The sequence below is a fragment of the Equus caballus genome, chromosome 24 (genome assembly GCF_041296265.1).
Source record: "Equus caballus isolate H_3958 breed thoroughbred chromosome 24, TB-T2T, whole genome shotgun sequence".
NCBI classification, from domain to species: Eukaryota; Metazoa; Chordata; class Mammalia; order Perissodactyla; family Equidae; genus Equus; species Equus caballus.
The window spans coordinates 55,161,760-55,174,117 of NC_091707.1; the positions used below are offsets into that span (position 1 = coordinate 55,161,760).

Below are 12,358 nucleotides of genomic sequence, written 5' to 3' on the forward strand. Positions count from 1 at the left end.
AGGGTGTGCTTTTGAGGGAAGGGGAGACCTCAGAGCAGCTGGCGCTTGAAAGGATGAAAAGTAAAAGCCCCATCATTGCTGTTAGGCGCACAAAGGAGGAGAGATTGCTCTGGGTGATGCCTGGTTGTATGAATAATGAGAAGAAATTAAGTAAAGGCCGTGTTCCCTGACACTGATATATTAGAACATGGAGTAACTTTCTACAGGAAATTGGAACAGGGATCCCTTTAAATTGAATTTGAAGCTGTGAATAGCAAGCCTGCGCTGGCCCTGTGTGTCCTAATGCAAGTTAAGGAAGCAGTTTCCTGGGTAAGAGTTAAGTACTTTAGGGATGCAGGTTAATGTCGAGGCCAACATGGCGCAAGTTAATAAATTGCCTCTCCCGTGTATTGTCTGTGAAGGCGCAGAAGAGTAATTTGCTTCCCGCAGAGCTGCGCCAGAATTCTCTTACTTATTTTATTAGATTTTTGGCCCAATACATTTGTTCCCTCTCATTGGTTTTGTTGATAATAATTACCCACCCCCACTTCCATCTCCCCATGGATCTCTCTCAATTTTAATTGTTTGCAGTAGCTGCAAAAGTTTACCATTTTAGAAAATAAGTGTTTTAAAATAAGAATACTCTGGGCCAGAGCCCTTCTGAGTTTCCAGCGGGAGATAGTTAAAGCTCTATTTTTAAAGTGCTTTTGGGGACAGCAGCCACCAAGATTAGGAAAAAGCAAGAGCTGCCTCCGTCAAAGCTCTAAGTGCCTGTCCCCGGCCTCAGGGGGCTCTCTGGGAAGGAATTCCTGGAGTCTGGCTCTGCTCAAGGGGCCCCCGGGGAGGCTGGAGGGCACAGAAGAGGGCCTCACTTCACCAGCTGCTGGTGTGCAGCTCTTGACCCCGCTGGCCAAGGGAGGAAGGACACGGGTAATAGCAGCCACTCTCACTGAGAGCCTGCGGGATGCCAGACTCCATGCCACGGCCAGCTATACCTAGCTCACAGTCTAATAAATTAATTCACTAACGAGGTAGTTATAAATTGCAACGTGCTATTTACTGGGAAATAGCGAAAAACGGCTCATGGGTAGGAGAGAACCCATGGAAAGACAACACGGAGGCTGACACTGGAAGTGTGAGGACTGAGGGTGTGAAGTGGAGGGGGCAGGGCATGAGAAGGCTGGGAGGAGCTTGCTGTGGCAAGAAGGGATGCAAGGCCTGGCTGGTCCTCACCTTGTCCTTAGAGAAGGAGATGCTTCCTTTACAATTGAGTCTGTAGGAAGTTTCGCAAATGATGGGACACTCTTACTTTTGGGCCACAAAGTTTAAGCAGATCTTTTGATACATTGTCCATCACCTTACTTGTTTCAACACAAATGATCCTTGATAAACCATTTAGTGGTAAACCGGTTCGTGAAGGCCGTGTTGTTTTGTAGCTGGGCTTAAACTCCAGCCTCTTAGCTCTGTAAGGTTAGGTGAGCAACCTCTTGGTGACTCAGTTTCCCCATCTGTAAAATGGAGAAAATAGTGCAGAGGGTCTCAGATGTTCTTAGTTCACAGTGCCAAGTGTCACAGTAACTTCATTCACGGCTCTCCACGCCAAAACAAACACCTCAGCGGTCCTGTTGGCTAAGGAGCTGGAACCCTTCAACTTAGGATGTATTTGTGTCCTGACAGCTTCACGCCTGTTGGGCACGAGTTCTCCAATGTGGGGGCAGATTGGGCACTGACCCTCGTTTCCTGTTCCACGTTGATTTTCATGTGGTCCTTGCTTTATATCACAGCAACTGCTGAAAACCTAGCTTTGCAAAGATATGACATCCTTGAAAGAGATGCAGAGCGATCTAACGTTGAAATAGTTAACTACCTCTGCTAGTCGGCTGCATAGTGTCAACAGCTGTTACTTTTAAAAGTTAAATTTCCTTTACAAAGTCGTGCTATCCCCTGGCACCCTGCGAGTTTGCTGGGGTGCCCTGAGGTGCTTCGTGCACAGTTTGGGAGCTGCAGTGATGTTTCCCTTGTGTGGTTTTGTGAAGATTAAACGAAACAATCCATGGAAATGCTCAGGGCAGTGCCAGGTACTAGCTGCTTAGTAATCCTCATCATCTCTCAATCTCAAGGGTTCCCTTTAGCTGGTGTAGAAGTGGGTCCTAGGAGTGGTGAAGATACTGGTCTTGAAGATGCCTAGGGAGAGGGGATGGTCATGGAAAAATACAGTATTTCTGCATTTGTTATAATATGTGATTTTAAGTATGCATGTGCATCTAGGTTAATAAATTAAATATAAATATAGACATTTGATTATTTCCTCAATAGCTCTACAAGCATATGTGTGTTCAAGATGGCCTTTAACCTTTTGGTTTTGTCATTAATCTTCTCTTTGGGAAAATGAGGGCCGTCCCCGTGGTTTGCCTTCTATTTGGAATGTCAGCAAAGTGCAGAGGGGTTCGAGGGAGACTGGTGATTTCAGGAAATACCAGATTGTGACAGGCCTCGGAGGACACGATAGACCTTAGGATTTTATTCAGAAGGAAGTGGAAAGCCACTGAAGGTTTTTAAAATTAAAAAAAAGAGTCAGTTTACTTTATGGAGGTGTAATTTGCATATAATAAAATGCACCCATTTTAAGTGTGCTGTTAGATGAGTTCTGACAAATCTATACCCTTGGGCAATCCTCTCCAACCCCCAATCAAGATACAGAACGGGATGCAGGAAGTTCCCAGTGCCCTTTATCAGTCAATCTCTTCCTTTCAACCCCAGCCTCAGGCAACCGTCGATCTGCTTTGTGTCACTAAAGATTAGTTCTGCCTGTTCTAGAATTTCCTATAAATGGAATTATGTGGCACGTAATCTTCCACATCTGGCTTCTCTCACTTGATGTATGTTTTTGAGATTCGTCCATGTTGTCGTGTGTATCAGTTCATTCCTTTTTATTGCTGAATAGTATTCCATTGTATGAAAACACCACAATTTGTTTATCCATTTTTGTGTTGACAGGCATTTGGTTTGTTTCCACTTTGGGGCTATTAGAGAGAGTACTTTTATGAACATTTGTGTGGATGTTTGTTTTCATTTCTCTTAAGTAGATGTCTGTGATTGGAACGACTGGGTTTTATGGTGATTGTATGTTCAACTTTGAAAGAAACCCCCTGTTTTGAGCAGGGATGTGACACTACCTTATCTACATCTCTAAGGGACCCCTTTGTTTCTGGATGGAGAGCAGATCATGAAGCGGCTGGGCTGGAAGCAGGGAGAGCTATGGATCGGCATTACCAGTGTGAACAGATGGAGGCCAGTGGCTGGATGGGCATGACAGGGGCATGGTGGGAAGTGCCTGGCTCTGAGGGATGGTTTGGGGACAGAATGACTGAGGTCTGTGATGGATTGGATAATGCCGGGAATCAAAGATGATTCCAAGTGCCATGTACAGAACTGGGAAGACCCAGGAAGCTTTGGGCCTGTCACTTTATTTCTCTGAGGCTCACTTCTGTTCTGCCTGGTGGTACTGGCAAGAATATGTTTGTTTTGTTTTCTAAGCAAACAAGAGAAGGGGAGGAGATGGCTTGGATGGACAATGGGCAGCCTAAAAGAGGTGAGTGCTGGGGAGGAGGCAGGAGTCACAGTGGTTGCCTGTGCGTGTTGCCTGTTGGAAGACAATTCTTGGGACTCTCACATTTCTGCACAGTCTTCTAGGCAGAGCCATAAACAGCTGATTTACTCTGACCTATCTTTTCAGGGATGTTTGTGTAGCAAGCAGCTTTGGAAGATGGAGATGGCATCTCTGTGTGGAGCAGATTTACTTACATTCCAGGGTCATAAAGACAATGTTTCCCTCCAGAATAGAGGTTGGGCAGGTTTACTAGCAGCCCTTATACAATGCTGGGGCTTCCTAATGTCAGGATGCCTCCCCTGGGCTGCATCCCACTCTGTGCACAGGTAGCACCGGGCCTTCATCGCTTCCCCCATGGGAGTTTGGGCTTGGGGGCAGCATTCTGCTTCTGGCTGCCACTGTTGCTCTAAGTAATAAACTGTTTTTGTCTCTGACCCAGGAGTCTCGTGTCTTCTGCCAGTATGTATAAAACTGCCAGACTAATGGGTTACCTTGCTGGCCGGGTACTGTGTCAGAGCCTCCACAGTTCTTGGTAAGGCCTCTGGGCTGCCCTAGCACAACTGGCTGTGTCACCCCTCCCCCTTGCTCTGCTGCTCTCCCTCTTTCCTTCTGCATCTCTGTAAATGCTGCCTCTCAAATCTTCACTGAGCATTTGCTAGTGGTAGGTCTAGGGTCAGGAGGCAGAGTGTGAATAAGACAGATAAGGTCCCAGCTCTCATGGAGCTGTTCTATCCATCGCTGAGTTGTGACTTATCTGTTCACCTAATCTTTCTTGAATTCATCTCCTCCTCTCTACCCTCACTGCCGTTGGGTTTCTCCCTCTGAGGGATTCGTGTTTTCATGGCTGTTGCAACAGTGGGAGTCGGCACTGGGGAAGTGCCTGGTATGATTCCTGGTAAACAGTAGCTACCCAGATGGCGACTGCTGCTGCCACTTCTGTTATTGATTATTGGAATTCTGGTCATCACTCCTCTGTGGATGCAGCCCAAATAGTACAGGGTGCAAATGAAACCCTGTATGACCGGCCCATTTCACCCTGCCCTTGTTCCTGGTCCTGTCACCAACTGTGTGCCTTGAATTCTTGCCAGTTGGTGTAGTTGCTATTCCCCAGACATGATCCACCCTTTCATGCCTTTATCCTCTCCTTCATTCTCTTCTAGGCAGGGAACTGTTTATTACCCCAGACTCAGCTCCACGGTCTCCTTCTGTCTGTACCTTCCTTGGGGGGGCCTTTCTCCCTGATGCCAGGCCGTCATAAACTGCTGTACTATGTGCACCTGACCCACCTGGCTTTGAGCTCACTGGGAAGGGGCTGCTGACCGTCCGTCCCTAGGGAGCAGCCCAGTGCTGGTCACTCATTGTGGGGTACTCTCTTCTAGTGGACATTTGGGGCTTATGTGTGGAACTGGGTACCTTGTCAGTCGCGAGCTGTATGACTTGAACTGAAGAGAAAATGCCCTGACACCCACCCCAGGGAGAGTCACCCTCACAAACCCTGGTCGGGAAGACCCATGCTGGCCCAGGGGTAAGATCTCGGCCAATGATTTAGAAATCACACTGTTCCTGGAAACCGGTGACTCGGCAGCATTATTTAACCTTGGAGGAAAGTCCCTGTAGGGACAGTCCGGCTACCCCAGGCCAGGGGGCAAGTCTTGGCGAGCCCGCCTTCTCCGTGGGCCTATGGAAACTGGCTCCCCACACTGGGCTGCTCTGCTGGTGGTTTCCACGGCCGGGTCCTCCGCTCATATCCTTGCCCACCTGCTACCCGTGGGCATCAGACCTGAGCCGACGCCAGCTAAGGGAGGAAGCAGCCATGCCCTGAGGGCTCATGCTGGGCATGCTTCGCAGTCTCACAGTCACCCAGTGAGCTGAGGAGAGCGCCTCAGGCCCGCAGAGCTGGAGATGGAGCCAGGTGTGGGGCAGGCTCTCTCCCACACCTGGGTGACCACCCCTGGAAGGACCTGAGCAGCCAGGCTGTTGCTCCAGGCGCCCCTCCCTGCTCAAGGTTGCTATGAGCGCCTTCCTCCTGCAGGGAGCGGGTGCTGCCTGAGCATTACCTCCTTGTGCAGATAGGGGTGCTAGAGACCGAGCTTTCCCTGTTAGACGGTGCCAGCGAGGCGCGGAGAGTGAGCCAGGAGCATGGCCTTTACCTTGGCGCTGCGTGATTTGCCTGCGTGGCAGACAGCCGCAATCGCATTTTCTGCTCCACTTCTCCCTGGCTGCAGTGACCCTGAGCTGTTGGTGGCTACTGCCATCTCACCCTCTGTCACCTCTGTCACAGACGGTGTTTATCATGCTGACCTGGTCCCCTCTGCTGGCCCGGACACTTACGCTCCATGCACGTTCTTTGAGATGGACATGAAGCTCGTTACTGAAGTCCTTATGTCCTGCTTCCTCCCTGCCTGTGATTTTGTACATTATACACACAATGGCACCCTGCCCTGACTTTCCAACTCCCATGCATCTATTAAAAATGAAACATTTGAGCAATGGTGTGGTAGTCCTAGTCACGAGGGTAAAGGGCAGGGTCTGTGCTGAGGTGGGTTTATGGGACACACCAGGGGGTCACCCTTGGGCTCTGCTGAGTGAGTAGAAACCTGATCCCCGACACCACTGGGCCCACGGTAGTGGGCAGGGGCAGGGTAGTGGGTGGTCCCCCCCCACACAACTCATGTGAGTCCCATTGCCTCTTCTCTTTCCTCACTTGTGTCCTGGCCATGAAATGCTTGCTGTAAGAAAGTTCTGTTTCCCTTCTCCCCGGGGGTCTTCTCTCTGTGGCTTCTTGGGGCCTGGACTCCTCCCGGCCTGCCTCTTCCTTCCTTCCCCCACTGTCGGCCCTATAATGTGATGGCCTTCTCAGGGAGTCTTCGAATGAACAGCTTTTAGAATTGTCGAAAGCTCGGTTGGAAAACAGAAAAGGCTATTTCATGGGAAGATGATGACCTTATTAACCATAATTAGGCAATTCACAGAGGTTTCCCATGCAGTCCAGCGACTTGCCTTGTTGAAATGGGGGAGGGTTCTGTGGTAATGTCTTTGGGGGATGTAATAGTCTTTAACACGTTAACAGTTTAATTTCTTCTAGAAGCTTTGGCAGCCTGGTGTTTTCACTTCAGAAGCCAAGGTATAGTTTTACAGTCATCCACATTAATATAGTAATTATAATTTTGAGCAAATAATTTCAGTCACTGACATTAAGAGTTGTTTTTCTAGCTGGAGGAAGATTTGCAGTAAGGAGATGGGGCCTCACAGCTGATGGCCCACAAATGGCGTGACATCGCAAAGACAGGCGATTCACATCCCTGGACGAGACGCCAGCGATGGAAATGCTCAGAAACTCTTCCTGTGTTAAATCTTCAGAGCACACGCATATCTGAAGTTAATGAGAAATTTTCTTTTCTGAAGGGTTTTGTGTACATGAGCCCATGCTCTGAAATTTCTCCTGGGTTCTTTGTGTGAGATTGCCTCATGCCCTGGGGTTGTGTGACGCCGCACCTGGGAGTGGACAGCACCCACAGTGCCCCCCCCCGTAAGAGCCTCCCTCGCAGGGCTGTGTTGCCCAGACCTTCCACCTGGAGGCCTGCAAGGTGCTGCCACTTGGGCACCGAGGCCAGTACCACCTCCACGGTGCCCTACCGGCACGTGGCGTCGCCATACTGGGCCCTGGCCGCTGCCTTCCCTCCCACCTCCCTTTCCCAGCCCACAGCAAGTAACTTGGATTTTGTGTTTTACTTTTTCCTTGCAAACATAATTTTTACAGTTCTGTAGGCATTATTCACGTTATCATTTTGAATCCTGTGTTTAAAGCTTAATCTCTGTCCCTATTTTTACAGCCTTCAAATCAGTCATCTTCTTTCATGTGGTTGCACCACAATTTACTAAACTGTGTCCCCGTTGCCGAGCACTGAGGTTTGTTCCAGCAGGTTTTTTATTGTTGTTTTACAGGCAAGGCTGCAATGATCATCTTTATGTGCATAATATTTAGCTCCTCTGTGGTTATTTTCTTAGGCTTGATTTCTAGGGCTGGAATTCCTAGCCAAGACTGACAACAACTTTATTTTAAAAAATAAAAATTTTCTTATTATGGTAATAGTATTTGAGAAACAGGAAAAGGTAGAGAAAAGAAAATAAAGATGGCAATTGCCCCTTCAGACAGTGTTCACCACTGTATCAGGTAGGCATGCACCTGGCTGCAAATAACAGGAAACCCGCCTGGCGGGCTCAGCCAGGGGGAGGTGTTTGTCTCAGAACAGGACGTCTGAGGAGAGTTCATGGGTGGTTCCCTGGTGAAGCTGTGCCATTTGAGACCCTGCTGCCCTCTTTCTGTCCCACTGTCCTTGGCAGCATTGGCCTGTGTTCACACCATGCCCTCGCTCCTTAGTCTGCCCCTTGTCGCAGCTTCCTCCCTGCCTCCCTGCAGCCTTTCCCACCACTTCCCCTGCATGAGTCTGTATTTCTGCCTGCTTTTGGTCCTCAGACACAGTCTCTTGCCTTTGGGCCATTATAATGAGATATTTACTTCTTTTTTCTGCATCCCCTGCATTTGTAACTGCCTGTGTTTGTGACATACCATTTGGCCAAAGCTGAAATTTTAATAGTGTTAAGGCAGGGAAGAGGAGAACGGTGCGCCTCAGGACTAGCCAGGAGCTCATCTTTCTTTTTAATGGGATTGTCTTTCCTCCCATGTTTCTAGTCCTGCAACGTCCCTTGAGCTAGAACATTGCCTCTGCTCCCTGCTTGGTTCCCGTGCACCAGGGGAGGGAATGGAATCTTCCTGGGGTCTGTCAGTTCCTCTGGTTGGTCTTCCAGGGGAGTCTACTGAGCACCCACCGCGTGCAGTGGGGTATTGTGAGCAAAGTCATTGCCTTCAGGGAGCTCCCGGAAGAGTGGAGGAAAGAGGCAGAAACACCATCGCGTAAACGAAGCCAAGTGGGCACAGAAATGAGTGATTTGTGACCTACTCTAATCCTACAGAAAATGAAAGATAAGAAGAGACTCCCATGGACCCACCTCCAGATTTAACAGTTATAAGAGTTTCCCGTATTTGTGTTGGGTCCCTCTTTTGTTTTGGAAGGAGTAAGATATCGCAGTTAGAGCTGAAGCCCTGCCTCCCTCCCTCCCTGGCAGTGGCCACTCTCCTGAGGTTGGCGGGGATGCTTTTGGATGCTTACTGCATGTGTTTATCCATGAACAAGATGTAATATTGGCTTTCTATTTTGAAGATTTATAGAAATGCTATCACACTCTGTTTCCTTTTGTATTTTGTAAAACATTAAACATTATGTTTTTGCAATTTTTCCATACACATACATGATGTGCATCTATCTATCTGTCTGGACCATTCATTTTTGACTGCTGTGTAGTATTCCACTATATGAGTAAGCTAGAATTTATTTTTTCTCTTGTAGTGAACGTGTGTTTCAATTATCCACTGCTTTTTATAATAAAGCACCTCCAAACTTAGTAGTTTAAAACAGTAATGTTTATTTTGCTTATGAATCTCCAGTTTGGGCTGGGCTCAGTGGGGAGAGCTCATCTCTGCTCCACTTGGTGTCACAGGGGGTAGCCTGGAGCCTGGAGCTGGAGTCATCTGAAGGCTGTGCACTCACGCCACTGAGGGTGACTCTGGCTGTCAGCCAGGTTCCTAGCTGTGCTGTTGACTAGAACACTATGCGTGGCCTCTCCATGTGGCCTGGGCTGCCTCACAACCTGGTGACTGGTTCTGTGTGAGGGAGGGAGAGAGCGTGAGAGTTAGGCCAGACCTGGAGTGCCCTTATGAGCTAGCCTCCGCAGCCAGGCAGCGTCCTGTCTGCTGCATTCGTTCAGTGGCAGCAGGTCCCTGAGGCTGTCTCCCGTCCGGGGGAGGCCAGTTAGACCCACCTTTACTGGGACGAGGGTCACTGAGTTTGCAGAGCTGTTTTGAAACCAATCGCCTTAGATACGCCTCCTCATAGGCACCCGCAGGGCGTTCTTGGACCCCTCCAGGTGGGCTCTGGCCTCGGCGCGTGCCCCCTTTGAGCTGACTTCATGTTGCCAGTTTGCTGTCCTGGGCGTTTGTTCCAGCGATGCCACCACAGTGCTTGAGAGCCCTGTTTCTTCACAGCCTCTCCAGCACTTGCTGTTAGGGGCTTTGATTTTTGCCCCTCTGGTGGGTGTGAAATAGGATCTTGTCATTTTAATTTGCCTGCCCACCGCTGAGGCCGAGCCCCATGCCGCCTCCAGGGGTGGTGCTGTCTTCCCTTTCCAGCTGGAGGCCCTAAAGAAGACAGAAACGTCAAAGTGCTATTTTTTGGCTTATGATGTCAATTTTTCAGGAGAGAAGTGGTGAGTATCCCACAGAGTTTATTGCAAACTATTATGAAGACCTTAGAGTTACTATTGGTATGACTCACTTATGAAAAAAATATGATTTCAGTAACTGCAGGCTGTATTTGTAATGTGATGGATTTTCATTTAATCTCTCACCTCTCTATAATTTGCCCAATTTAAAAATGCCCTGAAGCTTGCTTTCTCCTTGTCTGGGAGTCCTGTTCTTGCTATGTGTTATCACAATAATAGCAATAAGAAATGGTGCCAATATGTGTCTCTCTTCGAGTTCTTGCTGTCTCCACAGTCATTTAATTACTTCTGGTACGGATTTCCCCCACCCCGGTCTCCTGTTAGAACGGTGTGTGCCTGAAGCCCTGGGGAGAGCGCCAGCCTGGACTGACTTTCCTTTCGGGACAGCAGGCCCTGGGTTGGGAGGGTCACCTGGACCCATGGGCTGGGTTGGAGTCCTCCCTGGGCCACAAGCCATCCCATTACCCGGTGACACCTTATTTAATGACATATGAGGTCACAGAGGGCAGTCTGTCACCTTCAGATCTGGCAGAAAGCCTGGCATCCAGGAGCATTCAAGAAATAGGCACCGAACCAAATAATTCAAAATGCTCGGTTATTTTGATCATCAGTCTGCCCTACTGGCTTGTCTCAAAAACATCTGGAAAATAGCCACGTCTGACTAAGAGTTTTAAAATGAATTCCTAAGCTTTCCTCGAAAAGTGAACTTTTGGCTACTTTTTAATTTAATCTGGTTCCGTCTGAACACTCTGTCTGCGGCTTGCTAGAGAACATTATCTTCTCTGCCTCCCTCCTAAGGGAGGTTTGGCTTCTTATCTGCGTTTAGAACCAGTGCCTCTGCTGCGGAAATGAGGCCTCGTCTATCTGCGCTGAGAGTCGTCTCGGGCCCTCTGCAGCCGCTCTGGAAGCAGCCTCTGCATCTAAACCAGGGCCCCTGGTGAACCGTGCGTGCCGCCCGCCCAGTCTTCCACATTGGGTGGGTACAGCGTGTCCTCACAACGTCGCTGATGCTTGGCCATCCAGATCTTTCAGTGGGGGCACAAGTCACTCCTGGAAGTGCAGGGGGAGCATCTGTCCAGGCCAGGCTCAGTGCTGGTCCTGTGGAGGCCAGTGACCCGACAGAGCAGGGGGGACAGCCAGGGCTGCCACTGCCTGTCTCCTGGGGCTCTCCCTGCACCGACCAGAGCAGGTATAAATGAAGAATTCATTACTCGGTGTTTTCAGGACAGGAAGGCTTTGGGGTGTGTTCATCTGCTCCATGGAGCTGCTGGGTCTGCGTGGGCTCGTTGGGCAAGGCCTCCCAGGCCGGCGAGGTGGGCACCCCCAAGCCCGGGCAGTCCCAAGGCCACACCACTCCCAGGAGCCTTCGGAGCCTGTGAGTTTTCACACCACATTCTAGGTGCCAGCACACGTCTAACAAGGGCAGGGCATTAGCTCCGTTTCAGTGACAAGTTTATTCACAGCTTAACAGTTTGTATCCCACATAAACAGACACCAGTGCCTGCTATCCTAATTACTCCTCAGACCTCGTTTGCATGTTGAGAGTTGTCAAGACACATCCTTCGCTGTTGTGGACCTACCCACTGACCCCAGGGCTTCCTTGTCTGATGACCTAGGTGCGACCTGCTTATGTTTAGCCAGCCTCCTGTGGGGTCCTCAGGGCGAGGCTCCTCCTGCCTGCTCCACGTTTGGGTTGGAGCATCTTGGGCGGGGGGCTCCGGAGCCTGGGTTCTGGGACCAGTCCTTCCCTCTGGTTCTTGTTCTTGGTTTCCTGCTTGGTGAGATTCAGGGTTTGGGCTGATCTCAGGGCTCCTTCCAGCAGTAGCTGCCACGGTCACTACCTCGGGAACAACTGCCACGGACCAGACTCTGCCAGGCACCTCGCAGTCACGTAGAGCATGTGTTCGATCATCCCATTGCACGGTGGGGAGACTGAGGCCCAGCAAGGGGATGCCTTCCCCTGCATGCGCTTCTCTTGCCTGCCCCTCATGGCAAATGATCCCATGGCTTGCTTGGTGGCTCAACACACCCCTGCCCTCCCATGCCGTCAGTCGCGCAGCTGTGGCTTCTCTCTGACGTGCCTCTCGGGTCTGTCTGCTTCAGTTCTCCCGATGCCTCCCTGATCCATACCACCACCTTTTCGTGCCTAGACGAGTGCAGCAGTCTCAGGGATCTTCCTCTCTGCCTCCCTGTCGCCCCAGGCAGCCAGAGTGGGCTTTCTAAGTGGGTGGGCCTGTGCATGTCCCTCGGGGGCTCCCAGCCTCCAGGGCTCGGGATCAAGTCTGCCCTCCTGGGTGTGGAGCTGCCTGCTCTCCAGCCCACTTCCCTCAGTGTGCACATCCAGTGGCCCCCATGGGGCTGAGCTGTGACAGGACGGGGCGGTCACCTGTGCCGACCATGTCCAGGGCGGGGGGGGCATATAGCCGATAC

The 12,358-nt window shown here is 50.2% G+C and overlaps 1 protein-coding gene and 1 long non-coding RNA gene across 4 annotated transcripts in view; both read left to right on the forward strand.

Moving 5' to 3' along the window:
* WDR25 (WD repeat domain 25) overlaps positions 1-12,358 on the forward strand; it is a 137,188-nt gene that overhangs the window by 29,816 nt on the left and 95,014 nt on the right. The gene's annotated exons all lie outside the window — the stretch shown is intronic.
* LOC138920572 (uncharacterized) lies at positions 6,583-7,693 on the forward strand. Its single transcript, XR_011431976.1, has 2 exons — positions 6,583-6,713; positions 6,803-7,693. It is a non-coding gene; the product is annotated as an uncharacterized lncRNA (long non-coding RNA).